The sequence below is a fragment of the Syngnathus scovelli genome, chromosome 15 (assembly GCF_024217435.2).
Source record: "Syngnathus scovelli strain Florida chromosome 15, RoL_Ssco_1.2, whole genome shotgun sequence".
Classification (NCBI taxonomy): domain Eukaryota; kingdom Metazoa; phylum Chordata; class Actinopteri; order Syngnathiformes; family Syngnathidae; genus Syngnathus; species Syngnathus scovelli.
In genome coordinates this window covers 13,363,917-13,379,659 of record NC_090861.1, presented here as the reverse complement: position 1 = coordinate 13,379,659, position 15,743 = coordinate 13,363,917, and positions in this window count along the sequence as shown.

The window sequence follows — 15,743 nt, the reverse complement described above, 5'->3', positions numbered from 1 at the left end:
GTGCAGCGATGATCGAAATGGAGGTCTGAAAAGTCTCCTTCCTGCAAGGGCATATTTATTAGGAGGAACAGAGTGGGGGTGAGAGTGGACAGGTTTGGTGAACTCCCGGCCTCTGGTAAGATCAGAGCAGGGGGTGTTTTACGATGTTGTGGGAAACAGAACAACTTTGATTGCTTCCTCTGCAGCTGGTCACTCAAGCAGAGGAAGCAACCACTTTACTACGTTGTGAGAGCAAGACAAGATTGGTTAATCATTATAGTCTACATTCCAACATAATCCTACGATAAAGATAACCTGGAAAACCCTAACATCTCCCTCCTGTTTTATCATATGATTATGTCACCCCAAACAACAAAGACAAGCAAGAAAAAAACATATATATATATGTATAATGAAGAAAGAAGAATAGTAAAAATAAAAACAACAAACAATGATAGCAACACTTTCCAGTGAAGATGAGGCATTACCTCAACACCCCAGATCAAACTTATTGTGTAGGCGAAAAACCTGCTGGCCAGATGTTATTAGCAGGAAAATTCTTACATGGCCCCGTTGCCACAGGCGACCAGAATGCTATCAATAAAAAATAAAAAGAAAAACACAGAAACAGTACATCATTGTATCCATCACTTGTGAAGCATTTTTGATGGTCAAATCAACAAGTTTCCGTAATACATGCTCAACAGAACAGCATCTACGCAATCCACGTCTCATTATCATTATCACATCTGTCACGTCTAAGAAGTTGTATATCCATCCATCCATCCATCTTCTTCCGCTTATCCGGGGTCGGGTCGCGGGGGCAGCAGCTTTAGGAGGGACTCCCAGACTTCCCTCTCCCCAGCCACTTCATCCAGCTCATCCCGGGGGATCCCAAGGCGTTCCCAGGCCAGCTGAGAGACATAGTCTCTCCAGCGCGTCCTGGGTCGTCCCCGGGGTCTCCTACCGGTGGGACATGCCCGGAACACCTCCCCAGGGAGGCGTCCAGGAGGCATCCTGATAAGATGCCCGAGCCACCTCATCTGGCTCCTCTCAACGTGGAGGAGTAGCGACTCTACTCCGAGTCTCTCCCGGATGACCGAGCTTCTCACCCTATCTCTAAGGGAGAGCCCGGACATCCTGCGGAGAAAACTCATTTCGGCCGCTTGTATCCGAGATCTCGTTCTTTCGGTCACGACCCATAGCTCGTGACCATAGGTGAGGGTAGGAGCGTAAATCGACCGGTAAATTGAGAGCTTTGCCTTTTGGCTCAGCTCTCTCTTCACCACAACGGACCGGTACAGGGTCCGCTTTACTGCCGACGCTGCACCGATCCGCCTGTCGATCTCACGCTCCATCCTCCCCTCACTCGTGAACAAGACTCCAAGATACTTGAACTCCTCCACTTGGGGCAGGATCTCATCCCCGATCCGGAGAGGGCATTCCACCCTTTTCCGATCGAGGACCATGGACTCGGATTTGGAGGTGCTGACCCTCATCCCGACCGCTTCGCACTCGGCTGCGAACCGTTCCAGCGAGAGCTGGAGATCACGGCCTGAAGAAGCCAACAGCACCACGTCATCTGCAAAAAGCAGAGACGCGATGCTGAGGTCCCCAAACCGGACCCCCTCAACGCCTCGGCTGCGCCTAGAAATTCTGTCCATAAAAATTATGAACAGAATCGGTGACAAAGGGCAGCCTTGGCGGAGTCCAACCCTCACTGGGAACGAATCCGACTTACTGCCGGAAATGCGGACCAGACTCTGGCATCGGTGATACAGGGACCGAACCGCCCTTATCAGTTGGCTCGGCACCCCGTACCCCCGAAGCACCCTCCACAGAACCTCCCGAGGGACACGGTCGAACGCCTTCTCCAAGTCCACAAAACACATGTGGACTGGTTGGGCAAACTCCCATGCACCCTCGAGGATCCTGCCGAGGGTGTAGAGCTGGTCCACTGTTCCACGGCCAGGACGAAAGCCACACTGCTCCTCCTGAATCCGAGGTTCGACCTCCCGACGGACCCTCCTCTCCAGCACCCCTGAATAGACCTTACCAGGGAGGCTGAGGAGTGTGATTCCCCTGTAATTGGAACACACCCTCCGGTCCCCCTTCTTAAAGAGGGGAACCACCACCCCAGTCTGCCAATCCAGAGGCACTGTCCCCGATGTCCACGCAACGTTGTAGAGGCGTGTCAGCCATGACAGCCCCACAACATCCAGAGCCTTTAAGAACTCTGGGCGGATCTCATCCACCCCCGGGGCCTTGCCACCGAGGAGTTTTTTAACTACCTCAGTGACTTCGACCCCAGAGATTGGAGAATCCGCCTCAGAGTCTCTAGGCCCTGCTTCCTCAATGGAAGGCGTGTAGGTGGAATTGAGGAGGTCTTCGAAGTATTCTCCCCACCGACTCACGACGTCCCCAGTCGAGGTCAGCAGCACGCCATCCCCACTGTAAACAGTGTTGACGTTGCACTGCTTCCCCCTCCTGAGACGCCGGATGGTGGACCAGAATTTCCTCGAAGCCGTCCGAAAGTCATTCTCTATGGCCTCACCGAACTCCTCCCACGCCCGGGTTTTTGCCTCAGCAACCGCCGAAGCCGCGTTCCGCTTGGCCATCCGGTACCTGTCAGCTGCCTCCGGAGTCCCGCAGGCCAAAACGGCCCGATAGGACTCCTTCTTCAGCTTGACGGCATCCCTTACCGCCGGTGTCCACCAGCGGGTTCGGGGGTTGCCGCCACGACAGGCACCGACGACCTTACGGCCACAGCTCCGGTCGGCTGTGGCCGTCGAAGTTGTATATGTGCTCGCGTTTTCGTCAGCTGATGATGTTCTAGTCTGTAGGTGAGGTCTGTCACGCACACTGGCGCACACACTCGTGTCCAGTTGGCAGGCAGCATCGGACAACTCTCGTGACCACAAAACCATGATCCGTACTGAACAGGCACGTGCACTCATAGGATGCAGGTGAGGCAGTGCCTCTGAACTTCTGGATGAAGTAGGTCCCGTCCGATGGTGCAGCCATGTTGGCAGTAGAGCCCTTACACCTTGAAAACGGCTCTCTCATCCTGGCACACAGCGGTGATGTCCAAAGCTCCCATCCAGTTTCCTCCTGGAGAGCAGTCGTCGTTAATGCATTTGTGGGTCCTGCAACCTTGGGTGCAACATGTGTAGTCAGCAAGACTTGGAATGGTCCCTCCCGTCGTGGCTGGCCTAGTTCCTTCCGTTGATGACCTCAATGTAGACCCAGTCTCCTGGATTGATGGGGTTGTCGACCTGTGAGGAGGAAAGATCAAGCGGCAGTAAATTTGTCTTTGACACAGTTTGAGCGTCCTGATCATATAATCTGCCAAGGACTGCTCTTCATCTGTTGTTTGCAACTCTCGTAGTCAATTGTAGTGCCCATTTAACTGGCAAATAGGAATGTTTGCGGGAAGAGTTTGAACACTTCCTAATGATTCCCTTTAATCAAAAACTATTTATGACAGGGGCGTTCCCATTTATTGCCTCCTGGTTTAAAAGAGATTGTCTTACCCATGCCTTCTTTCTCCTCACACGCTCGCACCCACACAGGGTGTGAACACACACACACACACACACACACACACACACACACACACACACACACACACACACACACACACACACACACACACACACACACACGCACCCACGCAGACAAAGAGATTCTAATCCATCTCTCATGTAGCTTCTCTTGATAGAATCTCCTATTGGTAACTGTATAGCAGACGTTTTAGCATATAATCCCATACTCTGCTCTCTCACTTCTACTTTTCCATGTCGGTGCAGTCGTAGGTGGCCCCTATTGCAGTCATTGTCTTGTTAACTGTTGCCTTGTGACTCCTATGCATGATTGTGTGAATGTCAAAAATTGAACGTACCTAACTTTCTGACCATCCAACCTCCACTGTGGTATAAAAACCCTTACTATTGTATTGAGTAGGTACATTGAGCAACCTAGCTTCCTCCTGACTGCCAAATGTCCTGTTCTAAAATTTATATAACTCGACCTCTACGTCTTAAGCTTGATGAGCCAAAATATAAGATCTTGCTCTTGTTTCCTACCGTTTTAGCCTATTTGTTTTATCCAAATCCGTTCAATCTCTGATTATAATGCTTTTCTCTGTAGCCCTACGTATTTTTCAAATTTGTATTTATTTATTTATCAAATCTCCTCAGTTCTGTCAAACTCAGTGCACAATGAACCTCCCTTCCACTTTGAACCAAGCTTCACCAAATTTGGGAACGCCGTAGCAAGGAGTGCGATTTGGTCGTCGGACACTCCAAGTCCATTTCTTTTTGCCGCACTTCACCCTCTCACGTTGGTGTTCTTTCGTTGTTGCTTCAGAGCGACCCCATCCATCACTCTTGAATGAGTCCATTGTTCAAATGAGTCAATTTTCATCATTGTGAGTTCCTCCGCTTTTCACTGTCTTTTCCGTCCCCGAGGATGTTGTATTTCCTCCGGAGTGTACTTGTCCTCCTCCAAGCACAACAGCAGTCTTTTCTTGTCCTTCGCCAAAGGTCAAAGGTGCTTCAGAGCCAGACACCATTTTGTAGTTGTTCACGGCTGCAGGCGAAGACTCGGATTGGGTTTCAGGGGCCCTGACACTGAGAATGACAGGCTGGGACGTCAAACTTGTAAGACTATCTCCAAATGTAGCTGCTTCCATCAATTTGCTGGTAACATTTATTTACCAAACTTCAAATTCTCCTAATAACAGCGGTCTCGTTTTTATATCGTAAATCCTGCAACTCATCCTATTTTTGAGCTACATTTTATCTATAGTTCCAATTTAATCGGACAGTATGTTGTCTTCAGTATCATTATTGAAAATCAACTCATCGAGGTCTGCTTTCCACATCAAGCCCTGATCTGTATGTCTTGACCTCTCACGTGTTATTGTCATGCTTGCTCAAAAATGTGACTTAGAGTATGGTGCTGTGAATTCTCAATCTCCCCAATGAAATTGTATCCCACCTCGTAGTTCTTATCGTTCTCATGTTCCTGTTAGCCTGCAATTGTCCAAATCAAAAATGTTTTCTTTTAACTGTCTTTCTTTTGAACCTCTAAATCTCTCGTGTTGCTAACCTATCTACACCAGAACAAAAAATTTACCACAATATAACACCAAATGTATTCGAAAATTCATTGTCATAAAGTGTTGTATTATTACTATCTTCCACTATCTGTCCTACTCACTCCCCCCCTTATGAGGCTTGGCAACGCCCATGCCTCACACCTTGACAAACTTTTTGGGAGAATGCGTTCTTTACTACATACGATTCCATCATCATTTAATTTGACTTTCTTTCCAAAACGCTTCTCAATTTCTCAGTTCACACATCTTCTACATGTGTTACTGGTTCTCCAGTTTTTTTCTCCAGTTAATTATCAATCCAAAAGCTACGTGTTTCTTTCTAACATTCAACCTGCTCAAAATCATTCTTTCATCAAAGTCGCTCTACTAATTTTCCATAGTAGTCGCCAACGACTTCAACCATTCAACCTGTAATTTCTTTTCATTCAGGCTATCATTCATCAATGTTCATTTTCATCTCACACGCAGTCTCCAAAAAGGAGTCTTTCTATCACATTGGTCCCAATTCATCCAAGCTCACCACACAACATTCATATATCATTTTCAACTCAGGTTTCCTGGTAGAATAATCCACCAATTCAAAAAAACTTAACTAAAACAAACAATTGGCAAATTAATCTGAATTTTTTCTTTGTTTTTACATTTGAAGAACTCAATCTCTCAGATTTAGCTTGCATTTAGAATTTTGTATAATCTTATAACACAACCAATCAATTATTCCTATTAAATGTAGCATTGCAAAATCTTAAATTCACAATTTAGCTTCTCCCAATTCCTGAAAGCATGTTCTGTTGTTTTGTTAACTCCGAATTTCTCATGAGGGCTTGACACTAACATGCACTAGTGTGGATTAGTTTCTGCTTGCAAACAGATTTCTCTCTTTTTCCTCTCATTTTTATCTTTCAAAATCATTTCTGTTCTGCGGTGCAAATTGGATAGACCACAGTCTAGCAAATTTTTTTTTTACTAAAACTTTAGCCAATGTTCATCATTTTAACATATACGCACACACATGCACAGCTCTCGCGTGCGGAAGGTAGGTCTCAGCAACAATGATTCGTCACAGGCTGGCCATTTCCAGTGGTCGATCATGAGCTGGTCCCTCCCATGCACACGAGGACAGCACATTCTAATTTTATTTATTCATCTTCTAGAAGCAAGTTGCATTTCTTTACCACTTGATTTGCATATTTTAACTTCAGTGTAACACAATTTGATCCCTATTCATTTGTAATTGGGCCTATAAACAGCATTGTCATACTTCTTGTGTGGACAGGGGCTCTAACAATCTAAAACGATTTGCGATAACCTGACAATGACATGTTTTGCTGTCATATGGGAGAGGTTTCAGATCTTTTAAATTTCGATACATGATTTGCATAGGACCGGAAACTCCTCTTGCCCCTTGCTTGAGCCGCGGCTTGAGCTGCGGCCTTGCACCTGCTCACAGGGGCCTTATTGTCTCCTGGTCTGACAAACACTTGTGACCGCATCAGTTTTCATCTTTCTAGCTTTTGTCTCTTGAATTCGTTCTCATCTCTTTGTGAAGATTTCAACCACACTCTAGCACTTCTACCACTTCAGCATGTATTACATACAATTAAGAAATCTACTTGCCATGAACTTCTCGTTTTAAAGAAGAGCAGAGCAAGAGATTTACCGTTCTTATTTCCCATCTTAATTTTAGTAGCTTAAGGTTTTACAATTTTTTTTTCAATTTTTTTTCTTTGAGGATCCTCAATGCAGGTTTAAATTGACCTTTCGACAGATTACTAGCCTGTTTTATTGCCGTGGATCAACGCTAGAACTGCTTCTTAGTCAATTTATCCTACCAGTCACACACTCAATCACACAAGTTATCCCTGCCTACGCGAAGTCCTCCTTTTAAAAAAAAGGAGCTGCTTCATCCAGTGAGGGTACTCTACAACACCCCCCACCTTCCCTGGGAACTAAAGACAAAAGTCCTTGTCCCCAGCCCTGCCAACGGTGAAGTCCTCCTTTTTTTAAAAAAAGGACCTGCTTCATCCAGTGAGGGGACTCTACAACACCCCTCACCTTCCCTGGGAACTAAAGACAAAAGTCCTTGTCCCCAGCCCTGCCAACGCGAGGTTGTACTCCCTAGAACAGTGGTCGTCAAATAATGATTCACGGAGGTACTGAGATTTTAAAACAGTTTGAGACCCACTGCTCCAAAAGAGACACCTCATCCAGAGGGGGACTCTACAACACCCCCTCCTTCCACAAAACTTATTCCTGTGCACTTCTTCCTTTTTACGCGTTTCACAAGCAACAACACAATCACACAACTTCAGGCCTTTAACTTACTTGTCCCCTGGTTCGTTGCACTGCCGTGTCCCGTCAATCCACCTCTGTCAGACGAAGGCAGACCTAAGATGCTGGCCCAGCGAAGAATTCTCTTCCCAGGACTTTCTCCTCCAGGTCCTCTTAATGGACGCTGGCTTGTCGACAATGCAGCACGTCCTCCTTCGCCGGTCAGATGGTGGGTATGAGGATCCCGGGTTTCGGCACCAAAATGTTAGAGATTTGCTCACTCCAACTTATTTTGCAAGAACCACACGGGAGACAAGTAAGTCCTTTTGGACACCTGCAGGTGGAGAGTCCATTCGTCGCTGTGCGTGCAGCGATGATCGAAATGGAGGTCTGAAAAGTCTCCTTCCTGCAAGGGCATATTTATTAGGAGGAACAGAGTGGGGGTGAGAGTGGACAGGTTTGGTGAACCCCCGGCCTCTGGTAAGATCAGAGCAGGGGGTGTTTTACGATGTTGTGGGAAACAGAACAACTTTGATTGCTTCCTCTGCAGCTGGTCACTCAAGCAGAGGAAGCAATCACTTTACTTTACTACGTTGTGAGAGCAAGACAAGATTGGTTAATCATTATAGTCTACATTCCAACATAATCCTACGATAAAGATAACCTGGAAAACCCTAACAGTCAATGTAGTCAAACAAGATGCCCTCCTTACCTATCCCCACGCCGAGTTCGGTCACGTCAGGCACGTATGTGCTGCCCGGGCAGCACCAGGGCATCTTGCTGTGAGCCAGTTCGCCCACCCGATGTTCATGCCGGCCCTCGTTGCCCAGGGCACTGCGTACGTACTGCTGGTTCTCGGAATCCCAGTTGACAAGTACCTTGAGTACTTTCTTTACGCCCGCAACATGCACTACGCCCACCACCGAGCTGGTGCCCTGGGATGCTAGTTGGGAGAACATTTTCCTTACGCCGGGTGTCGGTACAGGCAGTAGGGATTATGACAGGTATTCCAGAAGTAGCAGGACCTGTCTCGACACCATGCAAAGTAGTTTTGTATAATGCGTCTGCGATGGTCTGGGTCCCTGGGCCACTGAGAGCTGGGCACCACGTGTGCAAACGGTACTCGGCACACGGGACAGTGCCGCTCACTGCCCACCTTCTTCGAGGACCTGGCCCACCTGCACAGGCACGTGTAGCAGAAGGAATGCGCGCACGTAGCCACCACTGAAAAACGATTGTCTGGCTTGCTTGTAATACACTCAAAACAAATGGCGCACTCCATTTTATTAAAACATCATGGACCCCATCAGCCAGCTGCCTGACACCTCAGCTAAGCCGAGTAATATCGAGAAGCGCGTGTTCAAATTTCTGGATAGCATGGCCAAGGTGGGTCCGCACGGAGACTGTGCGGTGGTCGTGCAGCTCATCGTCGTGCCGTGCCTGGCCTACATGGCCTCAGAGCTCGTACCCTCGGAACAACAGTCGCTGCGCATCGGCGTATTTGTTGTGGCGTTGCTGGCCGAGGCTGCCCTTTCGAAAGTATTATAAAAGACGCAATGTTTTATCTTGTGATGTGCTCGCTGGTGTGGGCCATCGTATGTTACAACTACCGTGCCATCACGCGCAATCTTCGCATGTGCATGACCATTGCATTTTTCATGATACCCACCAAGGCCCAAATGATGTGGCTCAACTACAACAAGCAAATGGTCGTCTACGCCCTGCACTCTGGTAACCAGATCTACGTCGACGCTGTGGGTCGTTACACCCGCTGCAAGGTGGTACTTAAGCGGGACCCCCGACCCCTGTGCATTGTGCACATTGCCACTGACAGAGACGTCACCCCCGAATATGAGCCAGTCTTTAGGTGGCAACAGGTTATGCCCCCAGGTTACCGGGTCGACTTTGTTAGTAGCACGCCGCAAACGGACAGCGGCTAATGGACTTGTTGAGCGACCTGGGCCTGTAATACTTGTTTTCATTGCGCGCTACCTCCACCACGGGGTGACAACCACCGTTGCGCACAATATTGTATGCATACTGATTTAACAGGTTCCTGTTGCTGGGAATGTAACACACTGGGCTGCGGTCGCGCGGGTCAAACACAGGAGCGCCCTAGAGGGCGGCCAACATACCCAGAGACGGAGCAGACATTTTTTTAACAACTTTAATTCTTTAAAAACATGGATCAGATCATTGCTAGCAAACAAAAGTCTATGCTTGTTGGTGGTGTGGCCCTGGGCGTTACTGCCCTGGCTGTCGTCAGGGTGTACCGCTCGGGGGCGCCTCCCTGCGCCATGGAGCCCATGCTGTGGTTATCTCTGTCTGGCGCTTCCTTGGTGATCTTGGCCCAACTGGTTTACGGTTACTATGGGCAAAAGAAACCGGGCACAATGTAGATGCGGCTTGCTCCGGTGGGTCCTTCATCTGGCAGTACTCTCCTATTACGTGGGTCACGTAATCGCCGGTACACTCACACGTTCCTACACAACACTTTGTGAGGGGCTGTATGTCGTAGGAGCACGTACAATGCTGGGTCTTTCCTAGAAACGGCAACTGACACTGTACACAGTCTGCCATACACCACACAAGCATAGTCATGAACTGCTTCAGTAGCATACGCAGCAGGCTCTCGTGTGGACAGGACAGCGCCGCGGGCTCATCCGTCGTGACGACGGAAGTCGGGTCCTCGGTGCCGTCTATAACCAGGTGCGTACTAAAGGGACCGTAGGTACAGTTAACGTATACCTCACCAACGGGGTGGTCAATGTACGCGCTGGTAGAGTGTTGATCGTCTCTCTCGTACGTGACATTGGCTGTCCCTGTTACTTTCAGCATGGCCGTGTAATCTCCAGGGCAATTAGAGCCGTCGGCCGAGCATGTGTACTTACATGTGTACTTACATGTTCCCTGGCACCCGGGCGACCTGGCCAACGACAACATCTGATTGTACGTGCACATGGTACGTCTGTGTGTGGTGATGTACATGCTGCCGTTAGTATTGCGGTGACCGCACGCCAGATAGTTGCCTTCCTTGTAAGGGCCCACACCCTCCAGGCCCTCGGACCAATGTCCATCGACTCTTACCATAGGAACCTTGGCGTGCGTGGACTCTTTACACAGTATGTGGCAGTCCTCCATCGTGTGGCCACATGTTACAGACCCCACGGGCAATTGGTGCTCTGAGCCATGCATCCATTGGAAGCACATGTATCGGAGAGCGGTGCCCGCGTACCCACGCATGATAAACACATGGTCTAACAGGCAACTGGTCTGCAGTAAAACGTACTCCCTGTGATAGGTGTAGCACTCTGTGTCTTCGGGTGGTGTCTCGGTGCTGGGATCGTCATACTGGTTCAAGTTGTTCTGCAGAACGCCGTGGCTCCAGCGCGTTTCCGACACGGTCCAGTTGTACGTGTAGCCCTCGCGACGTCGACATGACACATATATGGACGTGTTGCCCAACATGTACATGCCCGCGTGTACGACGTATTCCACCGGCCCTGTCTCCGCGGTTGACACCCCAGCAGCACAGGACCCATTGAGCGCCAGGCAGCAGCCCGTACCGTTGACAGCCTCAGATTCTGTGAGCTCCTTGGGTCCCGTGACGTTGTGGGTAGGCTCCAATGTGTTGGTATCGACCCACATGAGGGACAGCCCTTCCGTTGATAACCTGTAATCCATAGTACACGCCATCATCAGGGTATTATTGATCAGAGACAAGGTTACATTAGGGGTGTAGCTGTCGGTAGCCACCGCTACCGACAGCACAACAGCAAGCACTAGCGACCGCATGCTTGTTCTGTAGCTGTAGTATTGTGATGTGTTTACATTCAAAACAACACAACCATAAAATGGGAGCGGTGCAGTCTTTTAATGGGGTTGACACCATCCTGAAGGCCGTGGCCACTGCGGCGTCCGACATAGCAAACACTAGCAACGTGTCCGTGGACGCTTCTCAGATGATCAACATTTCGCACGTTAGGGGGGATGTACTCATCAAGGGCCTAACCATGCAACAGACGGTGACTGTGAATCTAAACACAGTCATGACCGCCCTAACCGACCAACAGACGCAGCAGAGGATTCTGAACGATGTGGCGCAGCAGGCGGCCGCCGTTGTCAGTGGCCTCAACTTCGGGCAGTACGCATCTGCTACCAACGCGGTTAAGCAGTTTGTAGATGTGTCGTCACGCATCCTCAACACCATGACCCAGACATGCAAGGGAGAAGTGAACAGTACACAGACCATATCTGTAAACAACGTGACTGGGAATGTGGTTATTGAAGACTCTGTGCTGAGTATTTTTGTCAATGCCCTGGTCACGTGCCTACAGGACGCCACAGCCACAAGCAGCAGTGTTCAGGACGTGGTCAACAAACTAGAGCAGCTGGCCACCGCCAAAGCCGAGGGATTCGACCTGTGGCAGCTGGCGGCCGCCTTGGCCGCCCTCCTAGTGGGTGTGCCCGTGGCCACGGGAGCCGTGCTGGGACGCTGCGGAGTGATCCTGCTAACCTGGGCCAAGCGCAAAAGGTCACAGGTATCACCCTACCCGCCGCCGTGGCTATGCTCAACGAGGGCCAGATGGTGTACCACCAACGCTACACGGCCGACGTAAACGGTGAGCCCGTGCTCATGCCCAAGGCCGAAGCGTACATGATGCCCGCGGGCGGGCCTGCTGCTGTCAGGCCCATGATCCGTTACAAACTGAACTTGGCCACCGACGACAAGGAGGACCCTAAGGCGTCCCACACCACGAGCAGCATGAGGCCCGGTGACGCCTAGCTGCACAGCACTAGCGGCACGTACTACGTGCTGGACGAGCAGGACTGGAACAGGCGGGGTAAAGTGCAGGACGTTGACCCCAACAAGCTCCGCGAGGCCACCAAGTTCGGATGGGGCCACGGTGCGGCTATGGCCGGCTACGACGTCTGGATCATGTTCTACCTTAATAGGTCCCGTCTTAACCACACTATCCGTGTCAAAGATGCAGACGGCAACTGGCAGAGTTTACCTGGCAGGCTCAATGTGGACACTGTGTACATACCCAGCAACCCCAACACTATCGTGGTCATGGGCAAGCCATGTGACGTGATGCCCACCCAAGCGACCATGGGTACGGGCGCGGCGGTGGCCGGGGTGGGACTGTTGTTGTTGCTCAGCGCCAGCTTCCAGAAAGACAAGGCAGGAAAAACGGAACCACCGTAATATAAAAATATAATGTCAGCAATCTCGGGCGCAAATGTGACCAGCGGTTTCATCGACATCGCCGCCTACGATGCCATGGAGACTCTGCTCTATGGCGGCGACAACGCCGTCACCTATTTTGCCCGGGAGACTGTGGTACAGCAAACTACCTGTTACACTTTCCAAGCAAACCGGTATGGCCAACGTTGGCCAGGAGTTCAGCGTGACAGTGGCCCGCGGTGGGGTCTACCTGCTCAACGTGTGGCTGCGCGTTAAGCTACCAGCCCTGACAGTTAGCAAGCAGAACAGCAGGATCCGCTGGACGGACAACCTGATGCACAACTTAGTGGAGGAGGTATCAGTCTCCTTCAATGACCTGGTTGCCCAGACACTGACCAGTGAATTTCTGGACTTTTGGAGCTCGTGCATGATGCCCGGGTCCAAGTCGTCTGGGTACTATAAGATGATTGGCATGAGGAGCGACCTGGTCGGAGGCATCCAAAATAATGCCATACTACCTGGTCATTATCTGAACCTACCCATCCCTCTGTTCTTCACCAGGAACACTGGGCTTGTGCTACCAACCGTGGCACTACCCTACAATGAGGTGCGCATCCACTTCAAGCTGGGGAAGTGGGAGGACCTGCTCATCGCCCAGGATAATAACACCATGGCCATCGGGCCCGTAGTAGCCGCCGACCTGAGCAACGTCACCCCATCCCTGTCCGAAGTGTCCGTAATGGGCACCTACGCCATTCTGACTAGCGAGGAGCGTGAGAGCGTGGCCCGGTCCAGCCGCACCATGCTCATCGAGCAGTGCCAGGTGGCCCCCCGAGTGCTGGTGAACCCCCAGGACAACTCCTTGGTCCACCTGGACCTGAGATTCAGCCACCCGGTCAAGACACTTTTATCACTATAATCGCAGACAACAGGGTAGTGCTACCAGCCCTGGCCACGAACCCCTTGTCCGAGGTGTCTCTCATCTACGAGAACGCCGCTAGGCTGTACCAAATGGGAGTGGACTACTTTACCTCGGTGAACCCCTACTACTTTGCACCCAGTATGCCCGAGATCGACGGCGTCATGGTCTACTGCTACACCCTTGATATGGGCAGCGTCCATCCCATGGGCTCCACTAACTACGGACGCCTGTCCAACGTCACTCTGGCCTGTAAAGTGTCGGATAACGCCCGCACCACAGCTGTGGGTAACGGACCCAACACCTCCGGCTACAGCGTTGCACAGAAGTTTGAGCTTGTAGTTATCGCAGTCAACCACAACATTATGAAAATTGCCGACGGCGCAGCAGGCTTCCCCATCCTGTAAATGGCCACAACACCGTAGCACGTACGTAAATAGGCACGGGGTCGTGTCCACATCATGGAACGTACACACATTCCATGGTGTGGACACGGCCCCGTGCCACCGGAAGATTTGAAATGCACCGCCCGGTGCGTGTATGTGCATCCCAGTCATCGCCATGGACTGTCCTGTGTGTCTCACCACTATGACTGTTGGGTTTACAACATTTATCTGAAATCAATCTCAGAGGCGGTAGGTCTTTTTGGCTTAGCGTTTTCTTCTGCGCAGAAGGGCGCACCCCAAACACACGCAGCAAGTGTGGCTGAGAATACGCGCTCTGCTCGAATTTAGCCGTGCCTTTTATTGAGAGAGAAACAAAGGGGGAAGTGTACATGGTCGAGTAGGTTTCCAGACAGGAAGAACATTCCATAGTTATATCCCATTACCACAGAACACAGGGGGTACTCTTATGGAGTGGGCAGTATGGACGTCTCATGACCATTAGCTCAACAAAGACGTAGTCTTTAGTGCCTCTGGGAATACATTGCTGTGCCGTACTCATGACCTTTGTCCGCTTCAGCCGTCCCATGACAATCTCATGATCTGCACATGTCTAGCTAACTGTGGGGCTTATTGTATAGCGCGGCTAATGACTGCCATATGCCCCCAAGTCATTTTCACGAGGCCAGATTGGTCACATACTGCGGAGAATCTTGCACACAAAAGTAGTTACATAGAATCCAATGATAAAAAGTATATTATTTCCAACAATGACCCAGCCGTATGTGCTCAACTGCGGGCATAGCGTGTGCAAAGCCTGTGTGGCCATGCTGGACGACAAATGCTGCGTGTGCCGTTGTGCCATTACCAGCAAGTCAGTCAACTACTCATTGCGGTCTCTGCTGGAGACGGGTTCCCCCGATGTTATGTGCTCCGTGCACACCATCCCCAATTACTATGTGTGTGCCACGTGCGATGGCCTGTCCATATGCATTATGTGCACTCTCACGCACCACTGGGATCATAACGTGACTCACTAAGAAACGATTGCAAGTGCAATGGCCTGTTAAAAAGAATGTCAATTGTTATCCTAGATCTGGACCACACTCTGATAGAGAGTGTGGCCATCCCAGATCTCGGTGTCAAGAGAGTGTCCAGAGATGTTGATAATGTGCCCAGTCACGCAGCCTCAGCCGCACGTCTGGCACACGATATAGCGCGATATGAGTGGCATAAGATCCCAGGCTTTGTGGTGTGCGTTCGTCCACACACCCATACATTCATAGCATGGCTTTTTGCCAGCGGCTACCGCGCGGGTGTGTGGACCGTGGCATGTGGAGCCTACGCTCGAGACGTAGTCAAGGTGCTGGGACTCGACAGAATGCCCCTTTCCTATCTCATGTTTGACATCCACGACGAGACTGGGGGTAAGCCCCTGGTAGACCACTTGGAGGGATGTCTCGTGTGGTCATAGTTGACGATAACGCCAATGTGAAGGAAACGCAACCTGACATGTGCGTCCACATCGCACCCTTTTACATTTCAGCCCGCAAGCAGGACACTGCACTTTTAAAAGCTGTTACCGAGATCCAGGGCTCTGTCCAGAGTGGCCATGGTGTCATCGGGGTGGTTGTGTACCAGCTCCTCAAGATCATAGGGTGCATGCTTGCAACCCAGCTCTTCGGCGCATGCATCCAGGAGCAGAGAAAGCTGTCCTGTACACATAGACATCTTACCCATGGACAACTTGTCCTTGTCATCTGGTGCAGTCACATAACCGTAGGTATAGCCCAACAGTCTGTTAACCGTTTCTCTCAACAGATAGCAATAATAGGGATTATTGGCTGCAATCATGTAGACATATTCTTCAGTAAAGGGATT